The sequence below is a fragment of the Equus przewalskii genome, chromosome 3 (assembly GCF_037783145.1).
Source record: "Equus przewalskii isolate Varuska chromosome 3, EquPr2, whole genome shotgun sequence".
Lineage (NCBI taxonomy): Eukaryota > Metazoa > Chordata > Mammalia > Perissodactyla > Equidae > Equus > Equus przewalskii.
This window is the reverse complement of record NC_091833.1, coordinates 20,461,871-20,482,586: the sequence shown is the minus strand read 5'-3', so window position 1 is coordinate 20,482,586 and position 20,716 is coordinate 20,461,871. Positions and strand designations below refer to the sequence as shown.

General features: G+C 44.0%; 1 protein-coding gene across 1 annotated transcript in view; it reads right to left on the bottom strand.

Annotated features, from left to right (window-relative positions):
* Positions 1-20,716, bottom strand: part of ZFHX3 (zinc finger homeobox 3) — a 1,295,574-nt gene that overhangs the window by 592,543 nt on the left and 682,315 nt on the right. The window contains exon 10 of the mRNA XM_070613798.1: positions 1,850-1,945. The gene's annotated coding sequence lies outside the window, so the exon portion shown is untranslated. The remainder of the gene's footprint in view (positions 1-1,849; positions 1,946-20,716) is intronic.

Below are 20,716 nucleotides of genomic sequence, written 5' to 3'. Positions count from 1 at the left end.
TTAAAACAACTACCAGTTTTTAGAATTAGATGCTGATGTTTGTCAGCCAATTTTGTGGTCCTTTGCCACCATGGATGGTAAATGTTGATAACTGTTTTGTGTAAGATACATGTTCATCAGCTTTTGTAAGAAACACAAACTCAGTAATTAATTTTGCATTAAACATGCTCTTTTGTTTTTGAGCTCACGGCTACCAGAAGGGTTTATTTCGAAACAAAAATGTTACCAAATAACACAATAAAGAAGTTGTGGATTTAAATTATAATAAATGACAAAACTGATATTGCAAGAGTTCTGTGTTCTATGGCAAGGGCTGCTCAGACTCTGTTTCCGGCATGGAACTAATATTTTCCTAGACACCTACCCTATTGTTTTCCACAATTCACACAGACCCTGCCAACAAGCGTCAGTGGCCTGCTGCTCCCCCAGAGCCCCGGCGCTGGCCGAGGCACAGGCAGCCCGTAGGGGCAGCAGCAGCCACTTCTCACCACCACCTGAGACCCAGGGGAGTAGCTGAACCCCAGTGCTCACAGCTGAGCACACTTCGCATCATCAGCAAGCACTCTGCATGCTGCCCTTGAGAAAAGGGGGTCAATTACCTAGGTCTGGAACAAACTGGGGAAAGAGAGATGGGTCATCCCTTGGTCGCCTTCCAGCCTTAACTGCAAGTTAAAACAAGAGCTGTGTTCACTGAACCTGCATCTCACACACAGCTGGATGAGACCTTGGCAGGAGCCGGCAGAACAAAGTGGATGTCCACCGGCCCCTCCTGGCTTATTTTAATGCAACAATTAATAATGACCCTTTGTTAAAAAATAATAACAAAAGTGAAACCTGGGACAAATGCTAAACTGGACAGAATGCTAAGACAATAGGCATACACCAGGTCTCCCTTGGGCAAATTGGGATGCGATGTCATCCTATGTTTTAGGATTCTTAGGTTTTATTTTCACTGCAGCAAATCTCTAAATTTCTTGGCTTTTTCTCTGCTAAGTGTTTTTCTGTGCACCCACCCGTGCCTTAGGACTCCTAGCCCTTTCATAAAACAGAGAAGTGAGGTGAAAATATCTGATAGGGTGTGGATGCAAGACGAATGCAAATCTCATCAAGATAATGGTCACAGACCAAACCTGAGATAAATCCGCACGTACTCCCTTATATGTTGGAAAAGACTGTGCTAGGGCCTGCTCAGTGCCTACATCATGTCTGTACAACCTTCTGCCTTACTAGTGAGGCAAACTTGAAGATGGGAGCCTCCTCCTAAGGACAGCAGCTCAGAAAAATAAAAGGATCCTGGGTTGGTTGACGACTGGGGAGCCTCTGTAATTATAAACTGCCAACCTCCAGACCTGCTGCTGAATGCAATTCCTGACTTACCCCAGCACCTGTTGGGAGTTTCTGCTTCCTACTCCAGGCTCCTGTCTCCACTGTGCCTTTATGCTCCAAATCCCTTGCCATTAAGAGTCCTGTCGACATTCTCCAAACTCATTCCTTTCATCCTTCACACACGCTATTCCCTTGGCTGAGATGCCTTTCGCAGCCTTGACACTCAGCCACTTCTGCCCTTCTGCTAGAAGCCAGCTTAGTCTTCACCTCCTTCAGGAAGCCTCTCCAGGCTGCGCTCCCAAGGCATCCCATGCTTGCTCCCTCACACTCTTTTATAGTCACTTGTTGCCTTACCTGCCTGCTTCAACCAGTCATAACCTGAGGGAGGAGTGGGTGTGCTTTCCTCATTGTGTCAGCACGTACCGCCATACCTGGTACATAGGAGGCACACCTCATGTGAAATGAATGAATATGGAAACTCACCAAAAAGGGAAAGGGCCCCAAAATGCCTCTGGGAGATTACCTGCTTGGCCTCTAAAGGTGGAGGTCATAAAATGGCCGTTACTCATTCTCCATCAATAGGATCAGGTCCATTATCCTCTTATACCTCCTCAGGGACCTGGAGGTGAGAGGACACGCCTATTAGTAACCCCAGTTTATAGCTGGGCAAATGGAGGCACAGGGAGGTTAAAAGCCCCAGGTCGAGCCAGGAGCTGTTGATCGACCTGTGATTGGCAATCAAGGCAACGCAGCCCATGAGCACCTGTGGGGGTCTGTCCTCTGACCCTCAGTACTGCCAAGGACCCATCCGTTCTTTTTTCCCAAGTAGAATCCAAAAAGTCCTCTCTCCAGATTAAGTCATCCTGGCTTCAAATACCTAAAGCAGCTTTTTTTTTTTCCTTCAGTATTTGAAATGTTTTTAAGGGTTTATTTCAAACACCTTTTCTTTGAACTGATTGTTCAGAACTCTCATTCCACTTTGTCAGTGTTTTTTGTAGTCAGCTCTGATTTCTAAAAGGTTTTTATTTCTTCTCTATTAGCAGCCACCACCTGCTTACTGTTTGGATGGGGTTTGCTGTATTTTCTCTGCTTTCATCTATTGAAATGGATGAGAGGGACCTTAGGTAATGAAGCTTGTTTCCACTTTTCCCCCTAACCTTCCCTATTTTTAACTCCTCCTGCCACTGATAGGGATGAGGGAAAGGATGGAAAATTCTTGGAGTGTTGATAAATCTACGGGAATCCCTCTGCCTTTCTCCCCAGGCACAGAGGAGAGGCAGGCAGAAGAGGGCAGAAGTGTGCCTGGAATGTGGCAGGTGCCTTGGCTGTCTTTGAGATTGTGCTTGGCCATGGTAGGACCCACTGTGGTCTTCTTAATGGCCTTCCTGGCTGGGAATGAATGGGTGTCTTTCTTCCTTCTAATGGTGACCCAATGGCTGCATCAGAGGATACTGGTGTCAATGGCCATTGTCAATGGCCCCACCTTGATGGACAGTAGCTTGTCCCATTTTGTGCTAAATCTGCAGACACTGGCCCTTATGGGAACAGCCTTGCATATAAATATATAAATATTTTACCAGTCCATCCTGCCCTCGGGGTGTCAAGTTTAATGAACTAAACATCCTCCATTAATCACCCAGAAGAACATTATTTACTCTAAGCAAGAGGATAAGTGGCCAGCTGCAAAGACGAGTCAAGGGCTCTGTCTACACAACTCTTGCTTAGGCCAAGTGGTTAAGTTAGCACACTACACTTTGGCAGCCCAGGGTTTTGCCGGTTCAGATTCTGGGCGTGGACCCAGCATTGCTCATCAAGCCATGCTGAGGCAGAGACCCACAGAGCAGAGCCAGAAGGACCCACAACTAGAACACACAACTATGTACTGGGCTGGAGTAGGGGGGCAGCTTTGGGGAGAAGAAAGAAAAAAAAGATTGGCAACAGATGTTAGCTCAGGGCCAATCTTTAAAAAAAAGAAAAAAAGAACAAAGCCCTAAATCCAGCAGTTCTGCAAGCTGAGTTGACACCTTGCTCCCCTGCCCTACTCTCTCCCCCTACCAATTTTTGGATACCAACTTTCTCACCCACCGTTTGTCACCTTTGATATAAGGCATTCTCTCCCCATACCTACCCAGTCCAGAAATACATGGCCATGGGATATTACAGCCCAGGGAGGGAGAAAGAGGGCTTGAGTTCTTTCCCATGACAACCCCATAGCCAATAAGTGAAGGACGTTTTAAATGATATGGAGAAAATGTAGCTGAAGTGAGTACAATACCAGAGCCCCTTTGATATCTCTGAATATCCTTGGTAGAAAATATCTGTCACTCAGCTAAGAGCTGTGACAGCCACACAGGACAAGTGGATAAAGTGAAGGAAAGAAGGAAGGGCAGGGCAGAGAGAAGGAAGTGGGGACTGGTGTTCGTACACAGGAGGTGCTTGGGGAGGTAACGAGGTGGGGCCCATGTTGAGCAGGGCTTTCCCATCCTCTGGTACCCTCATCTCTACTCCTACAGTCACCGACAAAGGCAAAGCTTGGGAGCTGACATCTCACTTGCTTCTTACTGGGAACAGTGATGTCCTATACATTCTGACCCCCTGACATCTAAGGGGATTGGTCGGGAGCTGCCATCCCGGCGCAGAAAATGATATAAGCCAGTGAAGGTCTGAATGCCTTCTGCCCTTTGTTTCCATCCTCTTGCCGGGCTGACCCCGGCCTCATCCACTCCCCGCTAGATGGGCAAAGCCCCTCCCCCGACAGGTCCAGGCTTTCCAGAGCATTCTGCCTTTGGCCAGAGGTCTAGCAAAGCCTCTCCCAGGCTGTACACTGCTTTAGCCCAACACTAATTAGTAATGCAATCCCGCAAAGAGTGAAGGGGCCTGCCACCTCCCCTCACTCATAGTGATTTATGTTCAATTTGTACAAATGGAGAAAATGAGATTTCAAATTTCAATGCCATTTCTGCAATGAGGTGATTAAAAGAGAGAGAGGTATCGCCTTCCACTGTATAGAATATTGATCCCAGTGCTATTTTCCTTTGCAATAACCATTAGCTCAGTATTATTTGCAAACCTCTAATGCGAACCTGGAGATGTAATTTACATTTGTGCCTCACTTATTTGCTTTAACAAAACAACACAAAAGCTTTGGGTCTTTCAATCTATCCATATTGTCAATAAAATTAGCAGCTTGAAGGGGGAAAAAATTATATTCGAAACCATAACTTCCCATTAACTACCACAAGACACAACGAACTGTTCCAAAGGAGAGGGCGTGTCATGGTTAAGCCTCTTTCTGATTCTTTGCATCCCCCCTTCCCCTCAACATGGGGCTAAGATTCAATGAGAAAACTTAAAAGTGAAGCACCCCCTCCTTCTAATGTGGACCAGCTTGGGTGCTCTGGGCTAGGCTTGCATGTCTAAGTCCTCATCCCTTGGCGTGCGTCCCCAGTGCCAAGTGCCGGCACATGCCTTGCCCAGAGGTCCACGCTGGGCTGCCGGGACAAATGTGCACACATAGACACGTGCGGGGCCCGCACTGACCCCCTAAAGAGAGGGGGAAGACAGGTCGGAGACAGGAGGGGTGGAAGAAAAGGAGGAGGCACTCATGAATAAAAGCACAGGGCTGTGTTAGCACAATTCAAGTGGCAGTCCGTCAGCCTCGGACTCTTAACAAATAGGCCACGCAGCTCAGCTCTCTTATTTCTTGTCTCTGCAAATCCGTCAGCTGCCTACCACTGCCTACCAGACCTTGGAAGACGAGAACAAGAAAAAGGGAGAAGGAGGGGGGCAGCTAATGACCCATAATTGCCATGATAGTGGGCGAGGGGCCAGGCAGCTGGTTTACATTCCTGGTATGTATAGTATGCAAATATCGACAAACGCTCAACACAGTTTCGCTATTGTGGATCCGGAGGGTAACCAAATTAGCCTTTGGCAGCCATGGTAATTGGGAGGTGCTGTTCCCATTAGGAGTCCTGCAAATTATGAAGAAAAATGGACCGAGGGCTTTGTCACAAATAATAATACCAAGAAGAAAAGAGCAGGCGGCTGTCTTTTCTCTTCTCCCCCACTCCCCCCAACTCCTCACCCTCCGCCTTTATTTTTTTTTTTTTAATTTCTGCATTGTGTTGTTAATACCTCTCCATTTAGTAATAAGAAAACAGTCTGAAATTCCCCACTAGACAGTGCCTGGGGCTTGATTGCAAGAATGTCAAGTTTGCAAGGGGGTAGAATATGGGTCAGGGTGAAGAGCTCCTTTTCTGCTCCAGAGTCCAGGGTCTGCAGGTAAGAAAGGTGCAGATGTCCTGGGCAAATACAGGCCCAGGCCCCGGGTGATGAGAGAGGCTTCGGAACCAATGTGTTGGAGAAAACGCTCTTTCCAAGGAGTGTCCTCCCTGTGTTCCAATGGGCCAGATAACATCACCTCCTGGTCATAGTTGGGTTTTGTCTTCCATCTCACTCCCAAAGAGTCTAAAGTTGTGGCTGCCCTTAATGTCTTAACGATTCAGATACCAGTCTGAAAAACTCCAATCATAATGCACTAAACCCCAAACTCATGCAGAAAAGGTTTGGAGACTTTCTCCCTGGGCATTCCCTTGACACAGCCTAATTCCATGTCCCCAGGAGGTAGGTGCCTGGTGACCAGATGGGCCACTGGAATATCAGATGACACTTGGATGAGCTCACCCTTTGTGTGACATGGGTGAGTCAATGGGGAATGGTCAGCTTGGGGCCAAAATGCCCTAGATGCGAGGCCTGGCATCAGAGGGGACAGCTAAAACTGTGTTCCCAAAGCTACACTGTGGAGGACCATACTTCCCAAAGCACTCTCCTTTAAAGCAATCAACTTCCAATTTCCCTTGTTTCAGCATCTGTTTGTTCTGCCAGAGGAATGCCTTCGATGAAAAAGGCCTCTCTAGAAATACAGTGTCTTTCATTTATATTCCTCCAGTGACACAGGAACATTTTATGCATTGTGTTGGCACTTTATTTTTATTTTACATTTCATAAAAATGTACAATGTTAAAACATGGACAGGAATAGGAACCTTCTGCTTGGATAACTGGAAAGATACAGCCACATACATGCCTTTAAAACCAGACAGCATTTCCCATAAGGAAAAAAAAATGGAATTTTTATAAGGTTTGAAGTCTCCTCTGAGACACAGCTACAAAAGGATCCCGCCAATTTTGTCCTCCAAAGGGTAAAGAAAGAACTAATGGCTAGTTGTGCGCATTTGGGAAATTAACAAAAACATGAGAAAGACTAAAAATAGATCAGGTCATAGCAAAGTCAAACAGGGGTTTAAAAATGAGTAAGAGGAAATGACAAATTGCTTGCACAATGTCACTGCAGATGAGACCAACGGCGATCTAGGGAATGAGGCTGAGTGGAGAGGTGGGGCCCAAGATGCTGGCTCCTTTTTGTTCTGTAACGTTCAACCCCATTCAATAGACAAGCAAGCAATGAGCCCCACGTTTCTCTATGCAGCCTCCCCACCAACCCCATTCCTGGCTAGTTTTAAATGAGGAATACGCAACTGTTAGGTACCATCCAGGCTTCAAGTCTCTTTGGAGAGAAACTTGATAGTGGGGGAAAAAAACTAGCATTTACAAAATTTCTTTTAAGAAAAAAATTTTTTAGATGAAAATGTCGTTCTATTTCGTGATTGAGTTTAGGCTTTTCTTCCAGTTCTGCCCCTTGACGTGGCTGACAAGGCCTATAGCATCCAGACTTCTGGTTGCTCTCCAACCTCATTTCTCTTTCTTCCCTCCTCAGAAAGCCAACCACACTCAACATATTTCAGAGTCTCAAACCCAACATGCTTTCTCTCACCTCTTATTTTCATACAAACTACTCCCTCTGCCCACAGGGGTGTCCCTGTGCACTGCCCTACCCCATCACACAAGCACCTGCATGCATACATATAGGCATGTGTGCACCCATGCGGGCGGGCACACAAACACACACACCCCTCAGGCCGACCCATTCACGTCTTCTTCCACAGCTCTCTGCTCCTTCTCTAACTGACCAAGTCTGGGGTAAGCCCCTTCCTGCATGCTCTCACAGTGCCCAGAGCTAGAACTTATTATACAGTTCTCTAAAGGTCCGTCACTTGTCTAAGACTGTGTCCTCCGTGAGAGCAGGGACTGCCTCTCTCTCATTCACCATTGTGCCCCCCAGTACTGAACATGGTGCCTGGCACATAGTAGTTGGGCCATAAATGCGTATCAAATGAATGCCATCTGATTATCCAAAAGCTTAGCTGAGGACCTCAACTGTCACTTGATAGCAATACTCCACCACTCTTTTTCTGCATTGGGGAATCCTGCTTGCCAGGAAAGGCCTATGAGTTCTAGAATTCCAGGGAGCCCCCAAAATAAAGGTAGACCAATGGTATTCCAAATACTAAACTAACTCCAGGGTGCTCATTGACCTCATGGGTTGTGTCATGCAGTTTTTATTCCAGGCCAGAACCTTCCTCTCCGCTGAATCTAGGGCCTCTCCTCCCTATTTTTTCTTTTCAGAAATGAAATCCATTTATGTCTGCAAATGTTGAAAAGAATACATTCTTCAGTATACTGTGCTCTGCTCTGCACACTTCCTGATCTCAGGCTTTACCTATACCCCAGGACAAGACCACTTCAACCCTTGCAGAGAATTCACAATCGCTGAGGCAAATTCCTTTCACCATAAGCCTGATACAATTCAAGTTCCTGAGTATCTTAGGTATACGTGTGTTAGAGAATAAAACCTACTTGGAAAAATAAGGCTGATAAGATGATGGTGGTAGCAGAAATGAAATGATGGGAAATGGGACCGGAGATTGGAGTTTGGTAGACTAGTGTTCCTTAAGCTAAAATAGCTTGCTATTTAGAAGAGCAAGGGTTTGACCTTGAGAAAATGGGAAGAGACAGTGAATAGGAACAGTGCCTAGAGTAGAGGGTTCCTGAAGAAGTTTATAAAAAGATAATTTTGGAAGAGAGCCGCATTGGTGAGAACCTCGAATATCAAACTTGAGTTTAACTGATGGCAGACAGTTTGGGTGTGGCATTGTAGAGCAGAGTTACTTACATGTCTTCTGAACCAATTCCAGGTAGACTTTCATGGCCCAATGAGTCACCTCTCTTTTTATGCATGTGATTGTGTAGTCTTTTCCCACATTAACTCTGGGTTTGGCCAAGTGACTTGCTTTGGCCAATGGGATTTTAGCAAATGTGATGCCAGTGGAGGTTTAAAAAGGGCTTATGCGTTGGAGTTTATCTTCCCCTGCTGCTCTTGGAATCCATTACCATGTGACAAAAGCCTAGCCTAGCCTCCTGGAGGAGGAGAGACCAAATGGAGAGAGAGGTCAAGCTTTCCTAGTTGACTCAGACATATAAATGAGCTCAACCGACACTGTGTGGAGCAGAAATGAGCCCTCCCACTTGAGCCCAACCCACATTGTCCACCTACAGATGAGTGAGCAAATATATCATTTTTATTTTAAGCTTCTAGTTTCTGGGGGTTGATTTGTTACTCACCAATAGACAACTGATACAATTTCCTCAAGAGAGGAGCCTAGAAGAACTTGAGAGAACAAGGCCACTCTTTTGAGAACTGACATAAGAGCTCCAAATACTGTAAGAAAGCTAAAGGAATGGGGCCATCCTTCAGGGCTCCTGCTCGGAATTGTACCAATGGCAGATTGAGGACAGCAGCCATGAAGGTAGCAGAAGAAGGAAGGACAGCCCAGTATGGTGGTGATGAGAAGGGCAACATGGGCCAGCACTGGTTGGCATAGGGGTAAGGGAAGGCCAGAAGGATGGAAAGAATAACAAAGCCTCCATCAGCAGGGATCCCACAGCAAATGGCAGGCAACAGCAAGGTCAGCCCACGCTGGGGGAACCACAAGGCTAACAGTACATGTTGATATTGACGTGGATGGATACAGCAGGTGACTCACAATGGCTGCCTCCTAGGATCCTGTTGGGGCAAGAAAACATTGGTTGGGGGGCTAGTAGGAGGTATTTTAACTCTATTGGGAAAGGCTTCACTGATCAAGTTTTCCCCAATCCAGGCAGTTGGCTGTGATTTATGGAAGCATGGAATGCCCAGAGAATAAAGCTATATGGCAGGGCACATAAAACCCAGCAAAAGTTGTCCATCAGCCTAGACATTATTTTGATTTCCACTACCCCATCCACTAATGAAGTTGATGTCCAATGGTATGCTCAGCTGTTAGGGGCCAAGACAGAATGGTGATTAAGAGCATCCATTCTGGAATCAAATGCCAGCTTAACTACCTACTGGCTAATGGTCTTGGGCAACTTACCTAACCTCAGTTTCCTCATCTGTAAAATGGAGACAATAATAGTTCCTATTTCATATAGTTGTGATGACTAAATAAAATCATACGTTCAAGGTGTTTAACACTGTATCCAGTACGTAGCAAACTCTTCTACATTATTGTCATTGTTTTCAATAGTTGTTTAGTCCTCCACATTTTCCAAGGTTCTGAGTAATTCATTTGGATTATCCAGAAAGATTTCACTGTTTAAATACCATCAATACCTTCTCTGATACCTAAAATATATTAATTAGGGAAAACGCCCTCTTGATCACAGCATTTAAAACTGCCGGGGAGAGAAGAAATTTCTGTATTTTCCTTATGTTTGGGATTCTAATGTATTCCTGATGAAAATCTATATGCACATTCAACTATATTTGATCTTTATTTCTATCCCATCTGGCTAGCAAGTTCTCATTAAGATATGATTTAAGAACTGAAAGTTCATTAAAAAGATCATTTTATGACAAAGTGAGATGAGCAACGTAGAAATGATTCCATATCTTCTGTAGATCATCCCATTTAGGGCTTTTTTCCAACTGAATCCAGCATAATTCATAGAAGCACGAGATTTGCCTTTCGAAGCTCTGGAATAATTCAACAATTAACGTCATACACCCTTGCTACCCGATGCACTAGGTCCACACTGCAACAAATACCACTGCTAGCAATTTTCTCCTACAACTTTCTTACTTTAGGCAGCAGCATCTTAGAAATCTTTCTTCTTTATAAATTCAGTTCTAAGGGAAAATATTCACAAATAATTTCTGGTTTTAATATAATTTCCCCTTGCTTTCTTAAGAATAGAATTATGAGGAAAAACACCTTATAAAAAGGACCAAAATTCTGATTCAGAGTGCTTAAAACAATCTTTTCAGATATTTTTTTTAACAGAATAAAACAAAGCTCATAGTAATTGCGACATTGCTAGTGTTCTTTTAAAAGCAGGGATCAGTGACTGAAATCTTGTGTTCTACCATGTCAAAATTTGTCTGAACTGCACTTTAATAAAATCACAAAATGATAACAGTGTCTCTATTCATGCTATATAAATACGGAAAATACCATGTCAAGTGTAAAAACATGAGATGCACCATTTATGTAATTGTTACAAATTTCTGTTGTACAACCAATTCCCACAAAATTTCATCGCAGTTATTCAAATACCTGTGAAAGAGTATCTTAAAACCTTTACATTTTGCAAGGTTTCTAAAGTTAACTTAACGGAAATTCTATCAGTTGACACGCCAAAAATTTTATCAAGAATTCCGCTGCAGCTCAGAATGGAGGAATAATATCACTACTTCATCTAGTGAGATATCCAGTTCAAGAATCATCACATTAACTCCAGTCCTTCCACAAACATATTTTCCAAAGACAGGAAGTTTCCATGTTTTTTATACCACAGAGTTGTGAAGTTTTGCCCGGTTTCTATTGCAAAACTTTTTTTTTTTTTTAAAGATTGGCACCTGAGCTAACAACTTTTACCAATCTTCCTTTTAGTTCTTCTGCTTCTTCTCCCCAAATTCCCCCCAGTACATAGTGGCATATTTTAGCTGTGGGTCGTTCTAATTGTGGCACGTGGGACACTGCCTCAGTGTGGCCTGATGAGCGGTGCCATGTCTGTGCCCAGGATTCAAACTGGCAAAACCCTGGGGCCACCCAAGCAGAGAGCGTGAACTTAACCACCTAGCCTCGGGGCTGGCCCCCAAACCTTTTTTTTTAAGTGCATATGAAAAAAACCATAGGTGATTCCTTTCTTGTTCACACTAGTGAACATTTTATTTTGGTTTAAGCAATGTGGAAATTAGTTTCAAGGTGCACATGATACTCTGAAATCAAGACTGAATTGGTGCCGGCCCGGTGGCGCAGCAGTTGAGTTCGCACGTTCTGCTTCTTGGCGGCCCAGGGTTCGCCCGCCCGGATCCCGGGTGTGGACATGGCACCACTTGGCAAAAGCTGTGCTGTGGTAGGCGTTCCACGTATAAAGTAGAGGAAGATGGGCATGGATGTTAGCTCAGGGCCAGTCTTCCTCAGCAAAAGGAGGAGGATTGGCAGTAGTTAGCTCAGGGCTAATCTTCCTCAAAAAAAAAAAAAAAACCAACGAAAAAAAGACTGAATTTGTATATCACATAATTCCGCCTTTTAATGATACAAGCTCCGTTTAAGACTCATCTTGCCTTAAAAAATAAAATAAAAACCAACTCCATTGAACCCAGGAAACTACAAAGGTGACAGCTAACTGACGTTTCTTTGAATGAATATACAATATGAGGTCATATTTCTCACTATGACTAACTTTTATTTTACTACTCTATTAGTTACAGTTTTTGTATATGGTTGTAACAGTCCTATAAAGTGGATACACATTTGGCAAAACCTCATTAAAATATTCTTGCTCCTCCTGCAATTTCTATCAGTCAGGGTTAAACTAAGCTCTGCTATGGTAACAAACAAACCCTTAATCCTAAGTGGCTTGACACATCATATCCATGCAAAGTTGCATAGGGGTCAGGCAGTCTTCCTCTAGCATGAAGCTGAGTCATCTGGAATATGGCCTCTGATGCTATTGCGTCAGGGGAAAAGAAATGGAAAAGGCACCTGGCTTTTATCTGTTTCATCCTAGAAGTGATACATGTCACTCTCTCTCTTCCAATCCATTGAGTAGAATCTGGCTCTAACTCAACCGTCTCAGAAACATAAGAGAGGACATGGATGGTTGATGAGCACCAACTGTTTTTGACACAGGCACTAAAATAATATGGTATAATTAAGTGATTTTGAACATGCCTCAGAAGATTTCAAACTATAGGCAGGTGACTGATGCCAAAGCATTCAGAATTATTCAGCATTCTTACCACTATACATCAGAGTCATTTTTCATACATGTGTGACTGCAAGGGTTGAGTCCCATTAACTGAAAAAGTAGCACGGGTATACATAATACGTATAAAGAAGTTACATACATACAGGTATGTATACATGTCCATATATGTATAGCATGATATACATATAGATATATATGCATATAAGCATGATATATGCTTATAGATAGTCATAGGGACTAGAATGGAACTTCTTTGGTCTACCTCACTGGTTTTCAACCAGGGACAATTTTGTCCCCCAGGGGAATTTGGCAGTGTCCAGAGACATTTTTGGTACCACAGCTAGAGGGAGAGTTGCTACTGGTGTCTAGGGGGTAAAGGCCAGAGATACTGCTAAACGTCCCACAATGCACAAGACAGCCCCTCACAACCATGCATTATCTGGCTCTGTTGTCAATGGTGCAGAGATTGAGAAACCCTGGTCTACCCGGTGGTCCCTGAAATGCCAACTGCCTGTTATGCCCATTGAGTGCTTTTGAATAAAGGAGCCAGAAGCAACTGCTTGCTTTCAGCTATGTACTGCTGCCTCCTTGGCCCCTTTGTTAATGGTTCCCAAATCTGTATTTCTAACTTAAATCTCTCTCAAATGCTATATATCTAACTACCTATTAGTTATGTTTATCAGGATGTCCAGCCATCGCCTTACATGCACCCTGTTTAAAATGAAATTCAGTGCCATCTCCTGCCTCTGACTCTGTCTTTCCAACTTTTCCAATGTCACTGAACTTCCATCCTTCTGGTCACCCAAGCTGGACACCTTAAAGAGCCATTCCCGATTCCTCTTCCTTCACGATCCAGATCCACACGCCTCCAAATTCCATACTGAAGACTACTGAGTCTGACTTCTCCATCTCTCTTGCTGCTTGTACGTTCTCCACCTCCTCGTGTGCTCACTGTTATTCCCATAGAAGAATAATATTACTGTGCCCCTAGTTGGTTTCCCTAACACCAGTCACTCTCCAACACGGCCCAGCTTCCACACTGCCCCAGGGAAGCTGCATGATAGAGGAGAACAAGCGAAGGAGCTGGGGCCATAGGTGACTGACTTTGAAACACAGATCTTCCTCCATAACTTGTGGGCTGTACCTTAACGTCTCTAAGCCACAATGTAAAATGGGACTAAAGCCTCTCCCTTATAAGATGGTTGTGAGGATTAAATGCTATAATATAGAGAGATCCCCTAGCACAATTCCTGGGTACATTTAGGTACTCAATCTGTTTCACTATTATTTGCCATCATTATTATTGTATCACTTTTAAAATCACCTCTACCCTTAAATGATTTCAGTTTGTAAGGATTAAGCTTCCACCGCCAAATCCTTAAACCTTCAATAATCTGCTCCTAACAACTGTTGTAAGATGTAAACTCTACTTGGTCACCAACCATGGCTGCATTATTTTTCACTGTATCCACAATGCTTTGACTACATGGTAGGTGGTCAATAAGTACACATTAAACAAATGAACAAGAAAATAAACAAAATAGTAAATATACACATAATAATATAAATATATGATAATTAGAGAAGTAAATATATTTCTCTGTTCAAACCAGGATTATTCTTTCAGATTTTAAGGGCTTCCCACTCTAATGCAATCCTTTTTCTTGAAGTCTATCCATATCCACCTCTCTCCCTGCAACTAAGCCCTCCTCTCTGTTCTAACTTTCAATCCTTCTTGAGTCACCTATTGTTTTGCAGCTGCAAGCCTGGTCTGCTTCTAGTAGACTATACATTGCTTTCTTGCCAGTATCGTATCTGGGTCCCCTTTATCAATATTGTCCCCACCCCAATACACACCGATATGCACACAGATTCATGCATACCAGTTGAACTGACAGATTTTTCTCATTCATTATCTTTTCTAGAAACTTCCATGGCTACATGTCCAACCAATCCCTCTATTTGCATATCCAGCCTTGTAAGTTCTATTACATAATATTCCAAGGGAAAGCTTCATGTCACAGAAAAGCAGCATTCTCACTCCCAAGTGACTGGAGGGAAACAAAAACTTATATCCCAAAGGAGTGAGAAGTGATTAATGCAATAATAATCAGGTTGAGTCAGAAATGAGTGACTGCTTCCAGCATGGTCAGCGACTTAATCAGGGCTGGGCTGGCCTGCTGTGCATGGGAAGAACAGGCTCACGTGGTCCTCAGCCCCAACCACACCACAGACCAGCCCTGAACTCAAGGTCAGTGCTGTTCATTCTTCCCAAGGCCTTTGCCCAGTTCTTTGCAGGTAATTTCCTGGCTACTGAGAAGACAATTAACTCAAAAGCCATTGTTCCTGGATGCCTGGCAGACTGATGGGCAGATGCACGCACAGCTGACCCTTGACCAGCTGAGTTTTCTCTGATCTGAGTTCAGTCATCTCCCATGTCATCTGACACTCAGTCTCCCAGACCTCAGAGCCACTGGAAGAGAGGATAAAAAGCCAAACTAATGAAAGTTGTGTCAAGTGCACCCTGGACTGAAGTGTCCATGTGGCTTTTGAAATTGCCTTGCTTCCTGCCCAGAATGCCTTATTGCTTTCCACCTTGGGCTGTTCTTCTTGAAACCTCCAGACTTGCTGCCTCACCCGTAGGTCTGCATGCCTTCCTCCCGGCTTTCCCTAAGGGCCTCTTTAAGCTGGCAGCCAAAGAGTCACTTCCTGGTAGGTGCAGTTGGCATGCCTGCAAGTGTACTTAAACTTTGTGTCTGATCAAGTTATGTGTATTGGATCTGAAACCAGTTAGTCAATTCGTTCAGGTCCCTAAGTGGCGATTTGTGGTAATGTCTACATCAATACGAACGGAGCGGTTTGCTAGCTGGTTTACGTAAAGCAAATGGCTACAGGAAAGAGGGGCTGCCTCCAGCATTCTCTCGGCTAATGAAGATATGGCTGGAAAAGAAAGGAATGCGAATAGAAACAAAAGTGGGCATCCATCTGTGCATAAACACTTAGGGGAAGTCTGTTTTCTGGGCTGAATCAATTTGCCTCTTCCACCCACCCCTCATTTCTTCCTCCCGCATGGCTGTTTTTGTTGATGCTTACATGTAGTCATTAGTATTATAATCATATTCTGTGTATATTAAACCCCCAAACCCAGGGCCAATCTGTGTTTTTAAGAGAGAAACCAGGTGCTGATATAAACTCTACTTGGAAACTTACAGGAATGACTGAAACCAGAGGGAAAAGAAACTGTTTGGTGTTGAGTTCCACCTCTCAACATTTCTATTTTGTATAAACAGTTTCTGCATTTGCCTGGGCAGGGGAGGAAACAGCCAGTCTTAGAGGGAATTTATTTAGTATGTGTCTGCATATTGGCTATATCTCTTCACTACTGCAGAGTACATTGTTTCTAATAATTGTGATGGATTGATACTTATGACTGGCTGGCAGAATTCCTTTAGCATGTTAAAATATTACCTTTTATTCCTTGGTCTAATGCATAACTTGATGTTTCAGTCAGTTTTCAAATGTAATAAACAAACTTGAAAAGCAAATACCCCTAAAGAAAAAGGAAGATGCTCTGTATCCGGGTGGCTTCCCTTTGAAATCACTGCCCTCTACCAGCCAACCCGCTTAGCAGGCTTGTTCTTTAGCTCTGGTACATTCACGCCTTCTAGGAGTTTGATACAAAGAAAGAAATCTGTGTGCATAAAATACACTAAAATCTATATGACAAAAATGCTTTTGCTAAAATGGAGCAGCAGCTGAAATTCACCTAGTTCGGGTCGGCTAAGCCAGGCAGGAAATGGCAAAATTCCTAACTCAAGCCTAAGAAGTGCTTCCTCCAGGGCCCTCTGTCTTCACCTGCTTGTGGGAAATTTGGTCCCTGAAAATGGTAGCTTTGCCCTGAAAATCCCCCCTCAATGCAATGGCCCCTAAGATACCTCTGGAAATTTTGCCCCTGAAAAGACATTAAGGCTCAGAAGCTTACCACCATTGCCTCTGATCCAGCAACAATCCTTTGGGCCTTCACAAGAGGCATATTTGACATGGCAAGGACAGGTTGAATGGCTTAGCGGCCAAGTGGCTAAATGCAGACTGAATACTTGATTTTCTTCCCCTAATCAATGCACATTTCTGAAATAAACGGCTTTAAATCGAGGGTCGCATGAATTTTCATTTCATTTTGTTTTCTTGCATTTTAATTTCCATTCTTTCTTATTGTTGGTTACATCACTTTCTATCACGGTCGTGCTGCAGAAACGTCGAGCACGATTTATGGAGCCTTAACATAAATATGATGCTAGACAGAAAGAGAGCGACATATTAGTTTAGAATTTGCAGACTCTCACACACAGAGCGCACGTCGCTGATTTATGAAACTGAGATAGCCCGTAAATCCTAAAGTAAGGCGTCGCATCCATAAGCTCCCAAAGAGCCAGAGACAGAGCCCCTTAGCACAGCCTTCCAGCTGGAAGCCCCCAGGCAGTGAAAACAAAGACGCGCTAAATGGTCAGTCTTTCGCTTTCCTTAGAAGCACATCTTAAAAAATTAGCTCTACACCAAAGACGTAGGAAGGTTTCTCTTCACCAGTTAATGAGAGAGGGGAAAAGGGGTGGGTTGGTCATTGGCCTCTTTGCTGTCAGATCCAAACTCTCTCTTCTATTTTGCTCCGTGCTCCAGAGGGCTGCCCTGTGCAAACTCTATTTCCCGGAAGCTCCCTTGCCAAACGGCTTCTGGTTGGGATCAGCCAGTGGGAGGCAATGGCAGGAGCCCGGAGGATGGGAATAAGGGAGAAGCCAGGTAGTTCTCCCACTTTCCCTCTCCTGTTGCCTCTGCAGCGGGTGGCCCCACTGGAAGTTGCTGCTTCTCCTCCACACTCCAGCTTCTGCCAGACAGTGCTCTTGTGATTCTAGCTCCCTCCAGATAGCCCTGGTTCCTGGGCTCTGCACCACCACCTCCTCCCTTTGTTCCTCTGGGCTAGGGGTAGTAGCAGCTTCCTGCTACTGCTAATCCCTAGGTTGCCTCCCTATACCCTCCCAAGACCTTCGAAACCAGACCCCACATTAACTTCTCTATACAAAGTATCTAGGCTCTCTTTTTCTGGCTGGGACTTGACTGATTCAGGGGACAAGTGTGCAGACTGTGCCACCTTCTCCAATTGATCAGCACGTGGATTAGGAGCAAAATACCAATCTGCTTCCAGCCTCTCTCAGTCCTCAGCCACTGGAGGACCATGTGACAAATTCGCTGCAACCACATTTATTACACAATATCTTTATTTCCTCTTTTCCCCGGAGAAAGAAAGCCTCAACTGTGGACCTCAGTAAATGCAACTTGAAACTCTCTGGGAATCCTGGCAACAGCACTGGAAGGAGCGAGACTGAAGCTTGAAGTGCCCCAAAGGATATGGTCAGGAAAAGTCAGGGAACTTAACAGCAGTGGGGAAAGAAGGATTATAAGGATTACAAGGTGATAGCTTATAAAATGTATGACTCCTTAGAAAACCAAAATTGGCAATATAGCCAGAGCTTAAATTGCTTATCCTAATTTGACTTCAAATTCCCAGCCTAATGACTCCTCCAACTCCAACCTAACCATCCTGCTAAGTGATAAATAATCTGACACCTTGGTTGTGTAGCATTTTGCAAACAGTTCTCTGTAAACTATAAATGCCTATTCAGTTATACATGTGTATAATATTAACAACGTCATTGCTTATACTTTTAAGTGCTTCATATAAATATTGAGGTGTGCATTTTTCCCTTGTGCATGCTGCTTCCTAAATGTTTTTATTGCCTTTTAAAAGCATAACAGAAGTGGTGGCTCCTCCACCACCACTCACCAAGGTTTGAAGACCATAAATGAAAGGGAGAAACTCAAAATACACAAAATAATCATTTTGAAATGAATTTATGTGGGTAGAAGTTGGAATAGTATTGGCCTTTGGTGGAGGAAAGCTGACTGGGGGGCATGAGGGAGCTTCCTGGGATGCTGGATGTATTTGACATATTGATATGGATTTGGTTACATGAGTATGTATACATGTAAAAGTAAACCTGTAAGCTGTTCACGCAAGACCTGTACTCTTAGCTATATGTAAGTACACATCAATAAAAAAGGTGAAAGTAACTATTTTCCAGAAGACCTGCAACCTCAACAACTGAACAGTTGGAGATTCCTTTACAGAAGAATGATGACTACACCACCTTTTTAAAGGATGGGCATTTCCATGAAATTTGGCAGTCATGGTAGACATACAAGTTAGCAAAGAATAACTACTTGGTGAACAGGGGCCAAATACATCAGACCATGTCTCTCAGGTCTTAGCTTGTCAGGTCTCAAGGGCACTGCAGTGAAGGTCTTAATGAGAATGGGTCTTAGGTATGGAGACTCGGTTGCCATACATGAAGTTCGTTGAGGAGTCTGCTAGAGATCAGCACCACCTTTGATGGAGTGAAGGAAGCAGGACTGGGTTGAGGAAAAAGTTGAACTGAGATGCAGATAAAACCAAGGCCTTATCTGAGGGAGAACTCCAGAATGGGATGTAGTTTGCCTCTGGGGAAGGGGTTTATAATCTGAGGCAACTACTAGAGAGAGGACTCTGCTGAGAGCTGTCACCTTCCAACATTTCCAACAGCCAGAGGAATGAATGCGTCTATTCTGAAGTGGGCAATGGATCTGGATGGAGCTGGACAATTTCACTACAGGATGAAGGCAAGAAGTAAGAAGCAGGTGCCACATTCACTCCTAACAGTAACCCACCCCCCAAAATGTATGAGCTATGTGCTTATGAGACCTGGAGCTGGGGTTGCCGTCATAGGAAAAACTACAGCACTAGCTCATTTAACTAAGGGTCTCATTTGGCATCCTAGGTTGCAGGATGTTGAGCCTGCAAATAGCATGTAGCTAAAGAGAATTGGATGGCCTGCAGGAGAAACTCAGAGGCACCTTCCCAGTCCCTCATGCCCATGACCTCTGTTGGGTCACAGCCAAGAAAGACAGCCAGAGCTGCGGGTTCATCCACTCGTGGGCCATCGTCCTGGGTGCTGCCATGCTAGAGAGAGAGGCATCTTTGTGTAGGTTACAAATGAGTTTGCATGAGGGAGTATGAGTTAATTAGTGTGCTGGAGTTTGGGAAGTTGGTGACAAGCTGCCACTTTGCATTTGGCAGTTCCCTTTCTGAACAGGTGGCAACTGACTGACAGGCATTCCTCAAAGTGGAGGCGGACATCTGTGTTTTTCACACTGTGGAATACTGGATCTTTCCAAGTCACACATTTGGGAAAACAGCTGAATTGCCTTCTAAGTTCCTCATGTTATGGTACAAATAGCCACCTGATGTGCAAACACGAGAGAGGAACAGCTTTATGCTGGAACAAACTAAACCAAGCCTGAGAAAATCCAGATAAGAACTTCACGAATGGAGATTATAGATATTATAAGAGCAGATCTCAACAATTAAATTAAAAAATATGGAAAGAGAAAAAATGTACAACAGTCACAAAAATCTACACTAAAAATTTTCAGTGTTTTATCTCTCCTTAAACACACACCCACACACATCACTCACAACTTGAAACTCTGGAACCGACCAGCCTTCAGCATAAAATAAGCCAGCTGTTTTAGAAGTAAAGTTATCCCAGCAACTCACAAGAAGAAGTCATATCATATGCGAGCTCCTTAATTCTGGAACATTTAACCAGAGGTCTCCCTCCTCCCTGTCTGAACAGTGCTGTGAGTGCCCATGATTTATAGGTCACTGTCGATAATCACAGCCATCGCTGCATTGAAAATGACAATCAGATCAGGCATCTAAATTAAACAGGAATATGAGTTTCTTTCGAAGGATCCATCACACTGAAAGAATTCTGCTACAGATACCAAGACATTTATCGAGAACACCTCAGAGCAGGACTCAAACTGTGAACAAAATAGAAAATGTCTCAAAGAGCTCTCAAAATTAATTAGAAAAATTAAAAGAAACCTGAAAGAAAAGCTGATGTGTGGGGAAGATGGGAGTCCAGAGAGCATCCTGGGCCCATGTCTGGAAGCCACGCTGGCATGACAGACCATGCCCAACCTCTCCCTTAAGGACGTGAAGAGCCACTGAAAGTTCAGCCTTCCTTACACCTCTGGGGAGAGATGCTACAGAGAAAAGGTCTGGTTGCTATTATGTAGGACTTTTTTTTTAAACAAAGAGCCATTTGTTTACTTTGATAAACTGTGCCTCCCACAAGCAG